A 17,617-nucleotide genomic window follows, 5' to 3' on the forward strand; every position below is an offset into this window, starting at 1 on the left:
AAATGAAAATGCTAAAGGCCAAGATTAGGCAATGCAATCTTGAAGAATAACAAATAAGGTGACTTACACTAAAAAATTTCAAAATTTCTTATAAAGCCTGTAGGAAACTATGTTTTTTCTTAAAATAGACTTTACTTTTTGGAAGTCCTAGGTTTATGGCAAAATTAAGCAGAATGTTTACAGAGTACCTACAGACTCCTTGACACCTGCCCTCCCCACACACAGTTGCAGTCTTCCTCACCATCAACATCCTGCGCCACAGTAGTGCATTTGTTACAATCAATACACCTACACTGACATGTCATTATCATCCAAAGCCCACAGTTTACATATGCGTTCAGCCTTGGTGTTATACACTCTATGGGTTTTGACAGCTGTATAACAACATGCATCCACCATTACAGTTTCATACAGAATACTTTCACTACACTAAAAATCCTCTGTGCTCCACTTATTCATCCCATCCTCCCCCAAATCCCTGGCAATCACTCATATTTTTATTGTCTGCATACTTGTATCTTTTACAGAATGTCATAGTTGGAATCATACAACATATAGCCTTTTCAGATTGGCTGCTTTCACTTAGTAATATGCATTTAAGTTTCCTCCATGTCTTTTCATGCTTGATAGATCATTTATTTTTAGTGCTGAATAATATTCTGTTGTCTGGATGTACCACAGTTTATTTATCCATTTATTTATCCAGGACATCTTAGTTGCTTCTAGACTTTGACTCTTATAAACAAAACTGCTATAAACATACGTTTGCAGGTTTTTGTTTGGTTGTAAGTTTTCAACTCACTTGGTTTAATACCAAGGATTGTGATTGTTGAACCATATGGTAAGAGTATTTTAGTTTTGTAAGAAACTGCCAAACTGTCTTCCAAAGTGCCTTTACCATTTTGTATCCCCACCAGCAACAAATGAGAGTTCCTGGGCTCTGCATCCTTGCCAGCATTTGGCAGTGTCAGTGTTTGGGTTTTACAGTATTTTAATAGGTATTTAGTGGTATCTCAACGTTGTTTTAATTTGCAATTCCCTAATGACATATGATGTTCCGCATCTTTTCATATGCTAATTTTCATCTTTATATCTCCTTTGGTGAGGTGTCTGTTCAGATACTTTGCCCCCTTTTTAGTCAGGTTGTACACTTTTTATTGTGAATTCTAAGTGTTATTGTCATATTTTGAATGACAGTTCATTATCAGATATATCTTTTGTAAATATAGTCTCCAAGTCTTTGGCTTGTCTTCTGATTCCCTTGACAATATCTTTCACAGAACAGAAGATTTCATGTTAATGCAGTCCAACTTTTCAATTTTTTATTTCATGAATTCTATCTTTGGTGTTGTGTCTAAAAGTCATTGCCAAACGCAAACGATTTTCAAGCAGATCTAGCTACTGATGCCAGGTGAGAATTCCCACCTTATAGAGGATGGCAAACCGCATAAAAATGCCTACCACTTTCAGAAGGAGCCCACTGACCTCAGCCCACTGCATCATGTATGAATTTGGATTTGCTAAAGTGGACTCAATACACTATGTTCTGGTTGGAACAACACTTTAATCACAGAAAGGAGAAAAGGCTCAGTAAGATAAGTGTTTGTCATGTGCACTTGTCTCCCATGATCAGTGGGTCCCTCCTGGTAGCTGATGCAGGGCTATGGACTGATGCATCCCACATGTGATGTAGGCAAAGACCCCATTTCTTCCCCATGGCGGGGGAGATGTAGTAATGGGGCTGGCCAGGCACCATATAATGCACACATATAAGCAGTACAAAGAAGTTCACTGCGTACCTAGAATAGGGAATGATTTCTCCTAATAAGAAAGAAGCATCCAACCTCTCTCTATATAAGGGAATGCTCCAGCCCTAGGGCACTAAATGCACAATCCTGTGGAGGGGTGTGAAAGGTCTTGCCAAGACTGTTTCTAGTCTTCTAAGAGTTTTACAGTTTTTTGTTTTACATTTAAGTCTATGATCCATTTTGAGTTATTTTTTGTGAAGGGTGTAAGGACTATGTCTAGATTCATTATTTTGCATGTGAATATCAAGTTGTTACAGTACCATTTGTTGAAAAGACTATCTTTCCTATATTTTATTGCTTTTGATCCTTTGTCAAAAATCAGTTGACTATGTTTACATGGACCTATTTTGGAGCTCTCTATTTTGGAGCTCTCTATTTTGGAGCTCTCTATTTTGTTCCATTGGCCTATACCTTTGCCAGTACCACACTGTCTTGATTACTATAGTTTTGTATTAAGTCTTGAGTTAGGCAGTGTCAATCCTCTGAGTTTGTTCTTCTCCTTTAATATTGTGTTGGCTATTCAGGATCTTTTGCATTTTTATATAAATGTTAGAATTTTTGTCAATATCTATAAAATAATTAAAATAAACTGTTGGTGTTTTGATTGTGATTGCATTGAATCAATAGATCAGGTTGGCAAGAACTGGCGTCTTAATATTGAGTCCTCCTCTCTATGACATGAAATATCTCTCAATTTATTTAGTTCCTCTTTGTTTTCTTTCATCAGGGATTTTTAGTTTTCTATGGGTGTAATGTTGTTAGATTTATACCTAAGTATTTCATTTTTGGAGGTGTTAATGTAAATGGCATTGTGTTTTTAATTTCAAATTCTAATAGTTAGAATATATATTATAAGGTATATAAGAAAAATACTGTGATTTTGGCACAAGGACAAAAATAGACAAATGGAATAGGGTAGCATTCATAAAATGAGCTCACGTATAGATTCACATGATTTATGTCAAAGGTGCTACAACAGTGCCTGGAGAAAGGGTGTTCTTTTTAGTAAAATAAGATTCAGTCAACTGGGAAATAAAAGAACTCTGACCTCTACTTCATACCATATATAAATATCAATTCCTAATGGATTGTTGATCTAAATGTAAAAGGTATAACAATAAAGTGTTCATATGAAATAATAAAATATCTTCATGAATTGCAGGCTGGCAAAGACATTTAATAGGACAAAAAGTACTAACTATAAAGGAGAAAAAGATGAATTGTACCACATTAAATTAAGAACTTCTCTTTTACCTAAATTAGTATTAAGAAAATGAAAAGGCAAGCATAGACTGGAAGAATATAATTGCAATTCATATATTTGACAAAGGACCCATATCCATTATATACAAAGAACTATAGTTCAATAATAAAATGATGGATACTCAGTTAAAAAAAACCCACAAATACTCAAATGGGTACAACAAAAGAGGATGTCATAAGACCACTATTCAACTGCTTTAGTCTTTATAGAATTGAAGCATAGAATCTTGTACTCACTAGAATTTCTGAGATGTAAAAAAAAAAAAAAAACTGAAAATATGAAGTGTTGGTATTGATTTACATCAACTAAAATCATCACACATGCTATTAGAGTATATATTTGTATACCCAGTTTGGAAAGCTGTTTGACAGTATCTACTAAAACTGAATATATACATATTCCATGACCTCTCAATTCTACTTCTAGGTATCTACCCAATAAAAGTGCATGTTCACCAAAAGATATCCACGGTAAAGTTCACAGTAGCACTATTCTAATAACCTTAAACTAGACACAACCCAAATTTCCTTTAGCAGTAAAGTAAGAAAAGTAGATTGTAGTTTATTAATCAAATGAAAATCAGTACATGAACATTAATGAATGGACTACAACTACACGTAACGATGATGAAGAATCTTATAAATTTAATGTGGAGTAAAATAGATTATTTCTGTGTGTGTATGTGTGAATCATATCAAGTTCAAAAATAAGCAGAATTAACATATGCAGAGAGAACTCAGTATATTGGTTACCCTTGTGAGGCAGAAGAAAAGGAAGGAGAAGACAAAGTACTGATACTACTAATGTTTCATTTTTGGTCTAGGTGGTGGTTACATAGAAGATTTTACCTTTTGAAAATTCAATGAGCTAATACACTTATGTTTTGTTCACTTTTATTATATGCTAATACACTTATGTTTTGTTCACTTTTATTATATGCTAATACATTTATGTTTTGTTCACTTTTATTATAAGCTAATACACATGTTTTATTCACTTTTATTATACTTCAGTTTAAAATTAGCAAAAAAGGGAGGAAAAAATCGTATATAATAGAGGCTAAAATAAAATGCGTGATGATTTTCAGTGTCCAATTTTCATACCTTTGAGTTTCTTTTTCTGAAGAGTTAAACATGTATTTTAACTAACTGCTGATTATAAATAACATTGTTAGTACTTCTGAAGGTTCACATTTTTCATAATATCTTTTCAAAACTGATTTCTATATTATCTCTTGTACATCAGTATAGCCTATTTTAAGGTCATATGTTAAATTATAATGCATTATCCTGATATCAGACCAATATTTTGAATATGTAACAGTATATGATGATGATAATAATCTAAATACATATACATATATGTCTATATACTGAATGAATGACCTATTCAAATTATTTTCTGATGGTTATTAATTGCAGCCATTTGATAGATAGGGGAAGGTGGAGTTAGTGTTTTCAAAACATGACTCAATAACATTCACTTGAAACCAGAATAAGCTGTCATTTTGATGAATAGACATTGGTTCAATTTAAACACAAATTTGGACTTGTAATGAGATGACGTCAAGCCTTCCTTGCTGCATATTATTAGTCATGGAAATGTCTAGTGTAAAATGCACTGGTTAGGGTTCAGATGGGATTTAGTATACCTAATTATTACACTGATTTTACATATTTCAAACCCCTTTATCTTACTAACTTTCTCTCCTTAAGATCTTTGCATGTGCTAAAGGGAAAAGAAAGTCTACCAACAAATACAAAATGTAAAGATGGCAGAAGTTAATGCAATGTCTTATTCTATGGCACTTGCCAAAGGACCAGAATTCAGATGCTAACATAGCTCAAAGGAAATGCTCTACTTACCTCCAGGTGCTGCCCATCTCAAAAAAGTATAGTGTTAAAACAGTCAAGGAAATGATACCATGTTGGATTGTCTCACACAATTAAAAAAAAAAGTTGGGAAACTATTTTTGATAGATCTTTAAAGAGAAAAGTACTTGAGACAATCTAAGTAGAAAAGTAAAAAGAGAACTTAGTAGGAAAGTAGATAAAGAGCCTAAGTGGAAATAAGCCCAGCACAAAACCTTACATGTAGTAAGGCTTCAATAAACAATAAAGGTGTGAATTCATAATGGAAGTGGTCCAAATATTTTTTTAAAAAGTTAATATAAACAGCAAACAATTTGATAATGTTAAGCTTGTAGATCACTGGGTTCTGTTCTTCACTGTATGGAATGGAGTTTCCAACAATTGCAACAAAACACATTCACATTTTGCTGCTACCAAAAATATTTTAACCCTTTTTATATATCAAATCTACTATGAAGTACTTTGAACACTTCTCCCACATTATATGAACTATGCTTAATAGAGAATATTAAACAACTATCTAACTCATTTTCACTTTTTTGGTAGCTTAAGTGTAAAACTTACTGGAAATAAAACACCATGGTAATTTTGTATGGTTCAAAATTTGGAATCCTTAGTATGAGCAACATTTTTTTAACTGGGTGCCATTCCTTTTCTATTGCTAGTACCCCCGAACAAAATTCAAACCAGGAGACAAAGGACACACCCATGAAACTCAAAAGAGCAGAACTCAGAATAGTACACAATTAAGCTGTATTAATAACTCTTAACTCACAAAATATAATGAGAAAGAGAGAAGGGAGTTAAACCAAGGAGAGGCAAAGGTTACAATTTCTCAAACTCCAGTCATGGAAAAGTGCTTGCTAACAATACAGAAAGTACTGGATGTAGTTTTCCTACGTGACATGACTCCTCAGGAAATTGGATCCTTTTTTTGTGGTCCAAGGAGATCCTTTTTTTGTGATCAAAGGAGAGTAAGCATTTCTTTTATCAGGCAGCAGTAGATGGACTGGGTATATATCATATAGTGTCCCAGAGAGATGACCATTAGGCCCTCTGTTCTATGGAGTGAGCTGGATTATAGTCTTAATTAATTTTATTTGAGTGTTAGGTATTCAGGGCCTGGGCCATCTATTATATTGAAGGAAGCCAGATATTAAATGCTAGACTGCTTAAGCAAAACTTATCTACTAAGCTTTTTTAAAGATGTAGCTGAAAACTATTCTATTAAGCTCAAAAATAACATTTCTTCCTAAATTCAAGTTGCTGCAGTAATACCAAGTTTCATTGCCCAGATTCATACCTAAGGTCTATAGATTTCAACTATCTAAGTAGACAACCAAGTGACAATGTATAATTTCCTGGAAAGCCCTCAGCTCAGCTCAGAAAAGGCATTGTCCCAAGCACTCTTATCCAGATAATGTCACCTCCTCTATTTTATTAAGAAAACTCATGTCATTTGGTGTGAGACTCTCTCTCTCTACAAATTATTTTCATCTAAATCCTGTGTTCCCTTCTTATCTTCAAATGAATAGAACAGGCTATGAATCCAGGTAAAGGCCAATTCCATCTGAACTTTTGATTGCAACTATTCTCATATTCTTGGGGATCTTGTCTTATAAATTACTCTCTCTCTCTCTCTCTCTCTCCCCTCATATTTTCAGTATTCTCCTTCTCCTAAAAGTATACTCAGGTTTTGCCCATCTTAAACAAATAAATAGCCCTCAATTGAAATCTATCTCACTCTGGTTACTGCCTTGCCTCCTTATATCTCTCTTTCTTTTCTTTAAAAAAGTTTCTTAAGGTGCTTTCTGCATTCACGGTCTCTTATCTCTCACGTAATCCTCAATAAACTAGTCTGATTTCTGCTACCATTACTCCACTAAAACTCCATTCACAAGATTATTTACATATTACCAAATATATGAATTTTCAGTATTTTTATTGTATGTTTCTCCTGTATTTTATACTAATGGCTATTAGTCTTTCTTAAAACAACCTATTGTTTGAATTTCATATTGCTTCTTTCTTCTGTCTCTTCTTAGCTTTGACCATTTCTTCTTGGTCTCCTTTGTTGGCTTCTCCTCAGCTGCCTACATCTTAAAAATTGAGGGTTTACTAAGATTTTATACCTGACCCACTGCTCATCTGTCTCTACAACCTCCTTGGACATATCCAGTCATATTCATTGTTTTGACCACCATATTTTTAGCATGGATAAGATGTGTGTATGTATGTGGTATATATAAAATTGTGTTTGTGTGTATACTTGTTCATACCTTTTTTTTATTGTGAATGTACTTTGCCTGTTGAGAAAATTAAATCTGATTATAAAAACCTTAAAGTTGTTTTTTGCTTAACCAACAGCTAGACTGACAGATTGTAAATGACATCTTCTGAAAGACAAAGGCTTATTTTATGGGCATGCAACCTGTGCAGTAGAACAGGATTCCTATCTCAGAAGTACCCTGCACTTGGTTTAATTCTTTCTTGTGCCACATTGTTAATAAATTTTGAAAGGGTCCCCATATTTTTGTTTTACACTGGGCCCTGCAAATTATGTGGCTAATCCTGCTGAAAGGACTGGTAAATGAAATGACCTCTGTGTGAACTGACATTATAAACATGGATGCCACACAGTAGATTATCTGCCAAAATCTTCCCTGTGGCCCAGGCCCATTTGGCCATAATGACCTATGGACTGATCTAACTATGGACTGAATAGTAACTATATAAAGAAATAGTCCAAAAGTTATCTGTAAATGTGTGGCTGAGTAGACTTAGGGACTCTCATATTGAACTAAAATAAGTGGGATGTAATCTAAGGGAAGAAATAAAGAGATGTAATAAAAGTGAGAAAAACTCAACTCTGCTTAAGGCCTGTGGGAAAGGGGATGAGTTTTAGAGAGCCTAGAAAAGGCACCATACACGAAGAGTGATATAATATATTGGACATCAGTGCTGTGTAACTTGAGAAGTGTTCTTATGTATTTTCCAGAGACTTGATTAGGGTTTCTCAAACTTGGCACTATTAACATTAAGACTAAATAATTCTTTGTCGTGGGGAGCTATCCCGTACATGTAGGATGCTTAGTAGCATCCATGCCCACACCCAATAAATGAAAATAGCACTCTCTGCCCTCCCCCAATCCCTAATGTAAGACACCAAAAAAGTCTCTAGATATTGCCAAATGTTCACTGAGAGTGAAGTGGTGGAATTGCCCCATTTGAGAACAACTGACCCAGGTAAACATTTTTCAAAACTTCCTTTATTCTGATTCTATTCTCATCCAGTGACATTTCAGAAAAGAAGAGCATTCATTGTTATTTAATAAATCAGAACATAGATCAATAATGCATTAGTCTCTGGAGAATCTAACTGAGGTCATTCATTCTCTAAGAGATTGGTCACCTCTGAATGTGATATTCACCTTATAAAATTGAGTTTCTCAATGTGGACCCCTGAGAACCAGATTTTGGACCACAGACAATCAACTCAGTAATGCAAAATTGTAGCCCTATGCCAGTGTTCCACCTGGACTTTGTTTTTCGTTTTCCAGTTTTTTATTATAGTTGATTTACAATATTATATTGGCTCAGGTGTATGACATAGTGATTCAATATTTTTACAGATTATACTTCATTCAAAGTTTTTACAAAATAATGGCTGTATTTCACTGTGCCATACAATATATTATTATTATTTCTATTTTTGGCTGTCCTGGGCCCTCGCTGCTGCGCACGGGACTTCTCTAGCTGCAGTGAGCAGGGACCACTCCACTCTGCTGTGCACAGGCTTCTCATTGCATTGGCCTGTCCTGCTCTGGAACACAGGCTCTAGGAACGTGGGCTTCAGCAGTTGCAGCATGCAGGCTCAGCAGCTATGTCCCACGGGCTCTAGAGTGCAGACTCAGTAGTTGTGGCGCTCGGGCCCAGCTGCTCCACGGCATGCGGAATTCTCCCAGACAAAGGCCCGGACCCATATCCCCTGCATCGGCAGGCCGACTCCCAACCACTACACCAGGAGAGAAGTCCCATACAATACATTCTTTTTGCTTATTTATTTTATCTATGGCAGTTTGTGTCTCTTAATCCCATACACCTATTGTGCCCTTCCCCCTTCCATCTCCCAACTGGTAAGCACTAGTTTTTTCTTTATGTTTGTGAGTCTGCTTCTGTTATGCTATATACATTCGTTTTATTTTTAATCTAATTTTTATTTTATATTATAGTTGATTTACAATGTTGTGTTAGCTTCTGGTGTACAGCAAAGTGATTCAGTTATACATATACATATATCCATTCTTTTTCAGATTTTTTCCCATATAGGTTATTACAGAATATTGAGTAGAGTTCCCTGTGCTATACAGTAGGCCCTTCTTGATTATCTATTTTATATACAGTAGTGTCTATATGTTAATCACAAACTCCTATTTTATTCCTCACCCTCCCCTTTCCCCTTTGGTAACCATAAGTTTGTTTTTGTTTCTGTTTCATGAACAAGTTCATTTGTGTCATATTTTGAGATTCCATATATAAGTGATATCAAATGATATTTGTCTTTCTCTGTCTGACTTACTACACTTAATATGACAATCTCTAGGTCCTTCCATGTTGCTTCAAATGGCATTATTTTATTCTTTTTCATGGCTGAGTAATATTCCATTGTATGTATGTACCACATCTTCTTTATTCATTCCTCTGTTGGTGGACATTTAGGTTGCTTTCATGTCTTGGCTACTGTAAATAGTGCTGCGATGAATATTAAGGTGCATGTATCTTTTTGAATTATGGTTTTCCCCAGATATATGTCCAGGAGTGGGATTGCTGGATCATATGGTAGTTCTATTTTTAGTTTTTTAAGGAACCTCCATACTGTTCTCCATAGTGGCTGTACACATTTACATTCCCACCAACACTGTAGGAGGGTTCCCTTTTCTCCACACCCTCTCCAGCATTTGTTGTTTGTAGACTTTTTGATGATGGCCATTCTGACTGGTATGAGGTGATACCTCATTTAGTTTTGATTTGCATTTCTCTAAAAATTAGCGATGTTGAGCATCTTTTCATGTGCCTGTTGGCCATCTGAATGTCTTCTTTGGAGAAATGTCTATTTAGACCTTCTGCCCATTTTTTGATTGGGTTGTTTGCAAATGACATGATACTATACATAGAAAATCCTAAAGATGCTACCAGAAAACTAATACAGCTCGTCAATGAATTTGGTAAAGTTGCAGGATACAAAATTAATACACAGAAATCTCTTGTATTTCTATACACTAAGAACAAAATATCATCAAGAGAATTTAAGGAAACAATCCCATTTACCATCACGTCAAAAAGAATTAAATACCTAGGAATAAACATACCTAAGGAGGCAAAAGACCTGTACTATAAGATACTGATGAAATAAATTGAAGATGTCACAAACATATGGAAACATATACCATGTTCTTGGATTGGAAGAATCAGTATTGTCAAAATGACTATACTATCCAAGGCAACCTACAGATCCAATGCAATCCCTATCAAATTACCAATGGCGGTTTTCACAGAACTAGAAAAAAATCTTAAAATTTGTATTGGAGACACAAAAGATTCTGAATAACAAAAGCAATCTTGAGAAAGAAAAGTGGAGCTGGAGGAATCAGGATTCCTGACTTCAGGCTACACTACAAAACTAAAGTAATCAAAACAGTATGGTACTGGCACAAAAAACAAAATATAGATCAATGGAACAGGATAGAAAGCCCCCAAATAATCCCACGCACCCATGGTCAGTTAATCTACAACAATGGAGGCAAGAATATACAATGGAGAAAAGACCATCTCTTCAATAAGTGGTGCTGAGAAAACTGGACAGCTACATGGAAAAGAATGAAACTAGAACATTCTCTAACACCATACACAAAAATAAACTCAAAATGGATTAAAGACCTAAGTGCAAGACAAGATACTATAAAGCTCTTAGAGGAAAACATAGGCAGAACACTCTTTGACATAAACCACAGCAATATCTTTCTGGATCCACCTCCTAGAGTAATGAAAATAGAAACAACTTTTTAAAAATGGGGTCTAATTAAACTTAAAATCTTTTCCACAGCAAAGGAAACCATAAACAAAACGAAAAGACAACTCATGGCATGAGAGTAAATATTTGCAAATGAAGTGACCAAGAAGTGATTAATCTCCCAAATATACAAAGAGCTCATGCAACTCAATATCAGAAAATATATTCATTTGTTTTAGTTTTTAGATTCCACATATAAGTGATGACATAAAGTATTTGTCTTTCTCTATCTGACTTATTTCACTAAGAATAGTGATCTCTAGATCCATCCACATTGTTGCAAGTAACAGAATTTTATTCTATTATACGGCTGAGTACTACTCCATTGTGTATATATATATATATATATATATATATATATATACATCATATACATATATATAATTTATATATCACATCTTCTTTATCCATTCATTTGTTGATGGGCACTTAAGTTGCTTCCATATCTTGATTATTATAAATAATAATGCTATGAACATTGAGGTGCATTTATCTTTTAGAATTAAAGTTTTCATTTTCTTTGGATATATACCCAGCAGTGGAATTGTCTGATGATATAGTAGTTGTATTTTCAGTTTTCTGCAGAACCTCCATACAGTTTTCCATAGTTTGAATCAATTTATAATTCCAACAACAGTATAAGATTCCCTTTTATTCCTATCCTCACCAACATTTGTTATTTGTAGACTTTTGATGATAGCCATTTTGACATGCATGAGATGATATCTCATTGTGGTTTTGATTTGAATTTTCTTGATGCTTAGAAATGTTGAACATTTTTTCATGTGCCTGCTAACCATCTGTACATCTTTGTAGGAAAAATGTCTATACAGGTTTCTGCCCATTTTTTAATTGGATTCTTTGTTTGTTTGGATATTGAGTTGTATGAACTGTTTATAAATTTTGGATAGTAACCCCTTTTTGGTCATATCATTTGCAAATATTTTCTCCCATTCATCAGGTTGTGTTTTAGTTTTGTCGATGGTTTCATTTGCTGTGCAAAGCTTTTGCTATTAATCATGTTCCATTTGTTTATTTTTGCTTTTGTTTCTTTTTCCTTAGGAGACAGATCCAAAAAATATTACTACACCAGTAATGTTCTGCCTATGTTTTCCTCAAGGAATTTTATGGTTTTCAGTGTCACATTTTGGTATTCATTCCATTTTGAGTTTGTTTTTGTATATGATGTGAGAAAAGTTCTAACTTCATTCTTTTACATGTAGCTGTTCAGTTTTCCCAGCACCACTTATTGAAGAGACTGCCTTTTCTCCATTGTATATTCTGGCCTTTGTGGTAGAGTAATTGATCATAAGAGCATGGTTTTATTTCTGTGCTTTCTATTCTGTTCCATTCATCTGTATGTCTGTTTCTGTGTCAGTACCATGCTCTTTTGATTACTGTACCTTTACAGTATAGTCTAAAGTCAGGGAGTGTGATACCTCTAAATTGCTCTTTTCTCTCAAGATTGCTTTGGCAAATCGAGGGGGTTTTCTGTGGTTCCATATAATTTTTTAAATTATTTGATCTATTTCTGTGAAAAAATATCATGGATATTTTTATAGGGATCATATTAAATCTGTAGATTTCTTTGGGTAGTATGAGCATTTTAACAATATTAACTTTTCCAGTCGAAGAACATGGGAAATCTTTCCAACTCTTTGTATCATTTTCTCCTTCCTTCATCAACGTTTTATAGTTTTCAGAGTATAGGGCTTTCACCTCCTTAGTTAAGTTTATTCCTAAGTATTTTATTCTTTTTGATGTGATTGTAAATAGCATTGTTTCTTTAATTTCTCTTTCTGTATGTTCATTAATAGTGTAATGAATAGCAGTAGATTTCTCTATATTAATCTTGTATCCTGCAACATAGTAGAATTCATTTATTAGATCCCTTAAACTTTTCATTTTTATTTTATTTTATTTTTTGCTGTTATGATTGGGTGATTTCCATTATTCTACCTTCCAGGTCACTTATGCATTGGTCTGTATCACCTAGTCTGCTGTTAATTCCCTCTAGTGTGTTTTTCATTTTGTTTATTATATTCTTCAGTTCTGACTGGTTCTTTTTTTAATATATTTTCTAGTTCCTTGTTAAAATTCTCACTGTGTTCATCTATTATTTTCCCTATTTCAGGTAGCATTCTTATTACTAAGCTTTTAATTCTTTATCTAGTAAATTTTTTATTTGTGTTTCACGACTTTTTTTCAGGGATTTTCTCTTGTTCTTTCAACTGAGACAAACTGAGTCTTCTCATTTTACTTATCTTTCTCTGTATCTATGGAATTAAGTGAAACAGTTACCTATGGTAGTATTGAAGGGATGTCATTATGTGGGAAAGTTCCTATACAGTCTGCATGTGTCCAGTGACTTTAGTGAGAGAGCTTGACTTGACATCAACACAACTCATGTCTTTCCTCAGGATGTGCTGGCAGCTATCACCTTGGTAGGATGTTGAGCTAAAAATGTAGGGGTTATACTTATATATAACATCCCCTCATTTACACAGAATGAAAATCTCTCTGTTCCAAATTGTTGTCAACTAGATAGTATCTTAAATCCTTCCTTTGGCCAAATTAGAATTGTTAAAGTTGGAATGCAAAATGAAAAAAGTCAATATTCAGTCTGACTTCCAAAGTAAAATATTTGAGTCCAGAGCAAGATAATATAATTGAAAGTCAAGTTTGGTTTTGTTTTTATTGGAGTATAGTTGGTTTACAATGTTGTGTTAGTTTCTGCTTCACAGCAAAATGAATCAGTTATACATATACATATATCCACTTTTTTTAAGATTCTTTTCCCATATAGATCATTACAAAGCACTGAGAAGTGTTCCCTGTGCTATACAGTAGGTCTTTATTAGTTATCTATTTTATACATAGTAGCATGTATATGTTAATCCTAATCTCCCAATTTATCCCTCCCCTCTTTCCCCCCTGAAATTTGGGTTTTGAAAAAGAGGAAAATGTATTGAAAATTCCAAAATTTCTCCTTACATTAAAAAAATCATTTTACTATAGGACATAGTGCACAGAGGATGAAACACATGGCAGAAAGAATTCCTCTGGACAGAAAAGTAAAATAAGAGGGCTTCCCCAAGATGGGATTATTTTGTTTCAAATATACTGCAGCTGGGATAAGGAAGGTGACTACAAACATAAAACCCAGTCCCCAAACTTCCTTGATCTTGGTCAAAAGAATTAGTGTAGTAGAAACACTGATAAACTTTCAATAAATTGAAGGAGAATATAAGACTATCCAGATTGTTACTCTTGTTATTATTGTTGTTCTTGCCTTCCTGCTCATCCATCCTGGCACATGTCAGTAAAGGTAGAGGGAGTATTTCAATTAACTGATTTGAGAGAGGGCTCTGTTCCTTAATAGCCTATGTGTGGTATGCAGGACATATAGGACTTCCCAGGTATCCTGGTGAAAGAATGCAGAAATCCTTCAAGCAGCAGTCTTTAATAGGGATTTATATACACCTGAGGATTACCAATCCATTCCAAGGGGTGTAAAGACATAGATAGTTTAAAAGAATAAATTCCTAGAACCTCAACATTCATGTATACTCTTTCTAAAAATAATTTTCCCAAGGACAACCTTTCAGTTGCATATCCTTTTCTATACTTTTCCATGCACAGCTATAGTAGAAAGTTCTGAATGAGCTCTGACTAATGGTGACAGCTTCCTATCTTAAATGCACACTATGCTTCTACTATTTTTTTTTACCTCACTGACTTCTCCTAATTCAAAGGAACCTCCTGAGTCCAAATGCAAACAGCTTGACAGTGGGAGAAGTTAATATCCCCAGAGAAAACTTACAACCAATGGGGAATGGAAACTTAAGTGAATTGACCTGAGATAGTAAGCAGAGAGTATACAGGTCTCTATACCTCAAAGCAATGATCACTAAAGAGTACCCATTGCAAAGGAGACACTATGACTATATGAGAAAATAACACATTTGGTGGATGTCAACAAGCGTCTAATATGGTGCAGGAGTGGTGGCTATGCATGGTTGAAACTCATATCTATCCTCTCTCAAAATCTGGTCTAGCACCTTTATCTGAGGAATTACAGAATACACCTAAAGTCCTCTAAGAGACCCTTCAAAATATTACCTCTTATAACAAAGGAGGTTTTTGACAGTAGATAAATAGCTTCATCAGGGTCACATTACCACAAGATTTATTGGTACTATAGTATCCTGTGTTATCCAGAAGCAGCATATAGAAGGCCAGAATGGTTGTTTAAAAGCTCCATTAAGGTGACAATATACTCTAGGTTTGGGATGCTATCCTCCAAGATATGGTATAAGGCATTCAACTAATGACTGTGAGCTCCAGGAATCAAGAAATGAAATAAGATTGGCCCATTTGTGGATTTTTTTTGTGTCTCATACCCTCAATTGTATGTACTTCTGGATTAGAGATTCTAGTTCCCTGATGGTGAAACTCCTGTAAGTTGAATATTTGATGGATTTACTGAATATAAGGATAAAATAGTTGCTTGATCCTTTTAGAGTTTTCATATCAGTAGAGCAGCAGACCAACTGAGCAAGGAAAAGGCTACTATTTTGGTGGGTGGGTGGTCAATTTTCTCCAATTCCCATGCAATGCTAGAGTTGCCACAATATAATACAAGCAGGGAAACTATTTCTGAAACTACAATGATATACCATTTTATAGCCATTGGGAAGGCTATTATTAAAAAAAAAAGAACAAGAAATAAATGTTGGCAAGGATGTGGAGAAATTTCAACCCTTGTACATTTCTTCTAGGAATATAAAATGATTCAGCAACTCTGGGAAACAGTATGACAGTTATTCAAAAAATTGACTGTAGAAGGCATGAAGGCACAAGAACACGAGTGCGTGGCTTGAGTGGCAGAGATGTTTTTCCTGAGCCATCAGAGGGAGCCGCAGCACTTCTCTCGAGTTGGTGATTGATCGACTGTGATCCACCATGCAAAAGTGAGTGGTGAAAGGCAGCAGGGCTGATGGGTCACAAGGATGTAAATGTGACTGAAGGCTCTCACACCCTCTACTCTAGGACAGAATCATGAATAAACTGGAGGACAAGCAGGACAAGATGATATGAAGAAGTTTACAGGCTCTCTATTGCCAACTGTTAACCGTGTGGCTGGAAGGGTCTTGATGCTCTGGCCACGTGTCAGACCTGTGTCTCTGAGGTGGGAAAGCTGAGTTCAGCACATTGGTCCACCAGAGACCTCCCAGCTCCATGTAATATCAAATGGCGAAAGCTCTCCCAGAGATTTCCATCTCAAACTTAAGAAAAAGCTCCACTCAACAACCAGCAAGTTACAGTGCTGGACACCCTATGCCAAACAACTAGCAAGACAGGAACACAACCCCACCCATTATCAGAGAGGCTTCCTAAAATCATAATAAGGTCACAGACACCCCAAAATGCACCACCAGTCATGGTCCTGCCCACAAGAAAGAAAAGATCCAGCCTCATCCACCAGAACACAGACACCAGTCCCCTCCAATAGTAAGCCTACACAACCCACTGAACCAACCTTAGCCACTGGGGGCAGAAACCAAAAACAATGGAAACTACGAACCTGCAGCCTGTGAAAAGGAGACCCCAAACACAGTAAGTTAAGCAAAATGAGAAGACAGAGAAAACAAAGCAGATGAAGAAGCAATGTAAAAACCCATCAGACCAAACAAATGAAGAGGAAATAGGCAATCTACCTGAAAAACAATTCAGAATAATGAGATAGTAAAGATGATCCAAAATCTTAGAAATAGAATGGAGAAACCACAAGAATTGCTTAACAAGGACCTACAAGAACTAAAGAGCAAACAAACAATGATGAACAACACAATAAATGAAATTAAAAATGTTCTAGGGCTTCCCTGGTGGTGCAGTGGTTGAGAGTCCGCCTGCCAATGCAGGGGACACAGGTTCATGTCCCGGTCCGGGAAGATCCCACATGATGCAGAGAGGCTAGGCACATAAGCCATGGCCACTAAGCCTGTGCGTCTGGAGCCTGTGCTCCGCAATGGGAGAGGCCACAACAGTGAAAGGCCTGTGTACTGCAAAAAAAAAAAAAAATGCTCTAGAAGATATCAATAGCAGAATACCTGAGACAGAAGAACGGATAAGTGACCTGGAAGATAAAAGAGTGGAAATAACTACTGCAGAGCAGAATACAGAAAAAAAAAGAATTGAGGACAGTCTTAGAGAATTCAGAGACAACATTATACAAACCAACATTTGAACTATAGGGGTCTGAGAAGAAAAAGAAAGGGACTGAGAAAACATTTAAAGAGATTACAGTTGAAAACTTACCTAATATGGGAAAGGAAATAGTTAATCAATTCCAGGAAGAACAGAGAGTCCCAACAAGATAAATCCAAGGAGAAACAAGCCAAGACACATATTAATCAAACTATCAAAAATTAAATACAGAGAAAAAATATTAAAAGCAGCAAGAGAAAAACAACAAATAATATACAAGGGAATCCCCATAAGGTTAACAGTTGATCTTTCAGCAGAAACTCTGTAAGCCAGAAGGGAGTGGCAGGACATATTTAAAGTGAAGAAAGAGAAAAACCTACAACTAAGATTACAC

The sequence above is a fragment of the Grampus griseus genome, assembly GCF_964374135.1.
Source record: "Grampus griseus genome assembly, chromosome: X".
NCBI lineage: Eukaryota > Metazoa > Chordata > Mammalia > Artiodactyla > Delphinidae > Grampus > Grampus griseus.